Source organism: Sinocyclocheilus rhinocerous, unplaced genomic scaffold (genome assembly GCF_001515625.1).
Source record: "Sinocyclocheilus rhinocerous isolate Xijiao unplaced genomic scaffold, SAMN03320098_v1.1 scaffold2007, whole genome shotgun sequence".
Lineage (NCBI taxonomy): Eukaryota > Metazoa > Chordata > Actinopteri > Cypriniformes > Cyprinidae > Sinocyclocheilus > Sinocyclocheilus rhinocerous.
The window spans coordinates 112,291-116,706 of record NW_015643178.1 but is presented as its reverse complement, the minus strand read 5'-3'; the positions used below and the strand labels follow the sequence as shown (position 1 = coordinate 116,706).

Genomic DNA, 4,416 nt, shown 5'->3' with positions numbered 1-4,416 from the left:
AGCATATATTCATCATACTACATGCTAAGAGCAAAAACAAACAATGGTTATTTGCCAACCAAACTGAAATTGTCTTTGGCAAGCCCAGAAGTAAAGCGACAGCATGGATGTTAAATAAATTAAACTTAGTTTTGTGTGAAAATGCTGTTGAATAAAATCTCAAAGAAACTCTTTTACAGCATCAGCACATGGTTTGTCTAGTCAAGCACACTGTTTTAGACGGTTTAGTGCCAGAGGTGCAGTCCTGATGTTGGCAGAAACAATATCTCTATGCAGAAGAATCATATGACACATATGTATAGATCAGGAGGAGGCAGTAGACAGGATGCCCCACATACATAGATCGCTGTTTGCTGAATGTGTTTTATGTGCATATTGTCAATGCTGGTGAACTTTAAGTAGGGGAAACTGGGGCTAGTTGTCACACTTTTTTGTAACATTTTTGCTTAGGTTAGGGTTATTTCTATAAAATCTTGGCTACAAAAAAAAAAGCATTTTACTGTTGTTCTCTAAAATTATTATTATTAAATACTTGATCTTTTACAGTGCAGTGGTATTATTACTGCCATAATATAGCTCTTGTTTATGGTTACTGATTTGTTTACATTTTAAAATGTACAGTTATAATGATAATTATTAAAGTTTTTAATAATCATTATTTTACTAATATTTCATAAAACATTAAATATTTCATTTAATGAATAATAATTTAATAAATAACCATTTCATTATGTAATAATTTATTATTAGTAGTACTAGTAGTAGTAGTAGTACTGTGTAGTCATATTGAATGGGTTCCAATAAAGAATACTGTTCATGAGGCAACTCTCAAATCTTTGTCAACCTTTTTAAACCTGACGGTTTAACTTTTGTTTTATCATTTAAAAATGTGTGTTTGTGTGTGTGGTATACTGGTATTCACTACGTTATCAGGACCAAATGTCCGCAAAAGTATAATAGTACTAATACATTTTGACCTTTTGGGGACATTTTTTAGGTCCCTATGAGGAAACTGACATTTGGTTTAATACTGATGCATTGATGCATATGATTCATTGACATTAGTACATTTTAAATGCCAGTTATGTCATCGTATGTCATAATATGTAGTTATAAGGTCATAATATGGCATAATATGACGTATGTCTTAATATTCTGTTATAATTAATAAGTCCTTGTTTTGCCTTTACGCGTTAGCCCCGCGCGCCCCTGCATGAAATAAATCAGTGATGTCATATTCACGCACAGATGCTTGTTTCAGCACGTTCCAAAAGGACACAAATAATCAGTGTTTTGTGTCGAGCATTTGGAGGTTTTAAAGAGAAATGACGTCAAAAGAAACATCATGGACTCTGAATCTAATGACAGAACTTTGGAATCGTGTTCTGGAGAACAGGACCCAGCAGTCCCCGCTCAACAGCACAGATTCCCCGCCGCTGGATGATTTGGATGTGAACACAGATATTTATTCCAAAGTGCTCGTGACGTTGATTTACGCTATGCTGTTTGCAGTCGGTTTAATCGGTAACTCCATGACCCTGTACATATCTCTCCACTGGAGATCCATCAGACATCTCCAAAGCACCGTCCATTATCACCTCGCCAGTCTCGCGGTGTCCGACCTGCTGATTCTGCTGCTGTGTATGCCGGTGGAGCTGTACAACTTCATCTGGATTCATCACCCGTGGGCTTTCGGTGAGGTGGTCTGCAGGGGCTATTACTTTCTGCGGGACGGCTGCTCGTACGCCACGGCGTTTAACATCGTGAGTCTGAGCGTGGAGCGCTACGTGGCGCTCTGCCACCCGTTCAAAGCCAAGAGTCGGATGTCTCGCGGACGCACCAGGAGACTCATCTGCGCGCTTTGGTGCGCGTCGCTTATTCTCGCCTTTCCGATGCTTTTGACCATGGGGCAACTTTACGTGGGTGAAGAAAGCATCTGTACCATCGTGGCCGCCTCCAACACCGCCAGAACTGTTCTGCAGGTGGGCATGAAGTCATATTGTCAGCGATTCTTTTTTTCTTTGTTAGTTTGTGAATTTTGTTTTTTTTAGTTTTTTTCTTTTTTTTTTTTTTTTATATATGTTTTTTTTCTTTTTTTGGGGGAGGGGGGGTTAAGAGACCGACATATGCTATTTATTTTCATTTAAACCTGGAAATAAACTGAAATGTTCACAATTTTCAGAATGTAAAAACGTTGCAATATACAACAAAGAACATTTTCACTAATCAAATAAATTTGTGTTGATCAGTAAACTCCTTTGACAGTCAGATGTTATTGATTCTATTGAAGCACAAGATACTCTTTGTGTCATTCTCAAATCGTGCTGGAGCATGTGATCAGGTTTCGTTCAGTTATGTCAAAAATATTTATTTATATATTTTTTTTTTTACACATATTTTGCTTCAGGTGTGAAGAAATTATTAGAATAGGGAAAGGGAGGGGATTTTTTTCTTTCACTCGACTTTTGGGATATAATCATTACACATGCCATCCCATTCCCACTTTTTGAATAGTTTCTGTTTCTTTACTAAATGTTTTTTCCTTACAGGTAAATGCCCTTCTCTCTTTTGTTGTGCCAATGCTGGTGATTACAGTGATGAACGGCCTGATAGGACATCAACTCCAGAGAATGACCCATCATGACTTATACTGTTCAGTAGCTTCAGATCACAACAGAGAAAAACCGTGAGCGATCCCTACGCCATGGTGTCAAAGTCCTACGTGAGTGAAAGAAATGCATAATTTTAATATGTTCTGTTTCTGATGACAGTATAAATTTGAAGTTCAGTTGAAACCCAACAGAATAGACATATATTTAATCACTCCACAACTGAAAGTGTCTGATAAGAGGATATGAAGGTTTAGTGTCTGATTATCATGGTTAGCTCATGCAGGCAGATGCCAAACTGCATTTTAAACCAACAAGCATTTGCATTTATTCACAGCTATTCAAAAATAGTATTGATTTAAAAAAAATAAATAAGAGGCAGTATGATTGTGCATGATTGTATTGTTAATTCATTCTTTTAAGTAACTTATATTTTAGACACAATATGTAAAGCTTCTTTATCCATTTTTGCTTCGTCAATTAAAATAGTAGTGGCAACACAGTAGTGGTGTTTCCTTACTGAATTATTCAGTGGGTTTGAACAAATCGATTGAGTAAATGATTCAGTGATTCATTATAATCACTTGTTTCATTCCTAAATGAAGTTTTTGAACAAATCAAAAACTTTGATTGACAGGTTGTCACCACCTACTGGCCAGAACAAATTTTGGTATAATTCATTATATTAGATGTCACTGGGGTGGTATTATTTCAAAAGGTAATAATATGTAAATTTAAAATACAGATATGTACTTTTAAAGTACTAATATGTACCATCTAGGGGTTAATAAGGTGCAAAGATGTACCTTTTAGCTTTTGTGTCTTAGGGTTTTGCCCAAGTGAAAGATGTTTACCTTTTTTTCTGAGTGTGTTTTAATCATATTTGTCAAAGGTACTAATAATTACTAGTAAAAGCCTTTAATTTCTTTGAAGTTCCTTGTCATTTTTTTTCTCTGTTATCAGGTGGGGTTGTTTTTGCCTTTGTTTTATGTTGGTTTCCTTATCACTGTCGTCGACTGATGTACTGCTATGTAACTGGGTGGACAAAGTGAGTTTGCATATGCATATAACTAAAAATAATATGCAGATTTTCTAACCTTGGTTTTGTTTTGTTTGGTTTTTTTCCTCCACAGTGCACTTTACGATTTCTACCATTACTTTTACATGGTGACAAATGTGCTTTTCTATGTGAGTTCTGTCATCAATCCCATCCTATACAACCTGGTCTTATCCAATTACCGCCAAGTCTTTTTCTCCACTGTCACTTACTTTTGCCATATGCACTCTAAAAGACAGAGGACTAACCAGAGCAAGAGGAGCTTACAGCTACCGCAGCAACTCCAATCGTCCCTGGTCACACCCCGTAACAGTCAGCAGACCCTTTGTCCCATGGTGATCATGGAGACTATATACTGATGTTAATTCATTCTGGATTACAATGTGTATTTGTTGCTGTATTCTTCCATCCGTGCAGAGAGAAGAACAAAGGGCGTGTAGAAAAGTTATGTGCAAAATGCAAAAGTTTTGACAGCTGTACTGCTGAATCTTAAACATCATACACTTTCTACTCACTTTTAAGTTCAGTGTTTTATAAAATGTGCAAATGTGCTGTTTCAAGTGCATATAATATGTGGGCTACTGCAGAAAAACAAGAGTGTGCTATTCTGAACATGGAGCATGTTGTTAGGCCAGATATGCCATGTTCCAATAAGGATTATTCTTTTTTTTTTCTTTTTTTCTCCAAAAAGTATTACAATTTCCATCCAATAAAATATTTTAGAGCATGTTGTCATAATGTATATTCATT

The 4,416-nt window shown here is 36.2% G+C and overlaps 1 pseudogene; it reads left to right on the top strand.

Annotated features, from left to right (window-relative positions):
* Nucleotides 1–1,325: 1,325 nt before the first annotated feature.
* On the top strand, nt 1,326–4,025 carry LOC107757079 (neurotensin receptor type 1-like; annotated as a pseudogene).
* The last annotated feature ends 391 nt before the right edge of the window (nt 4,026–4,416 follow it).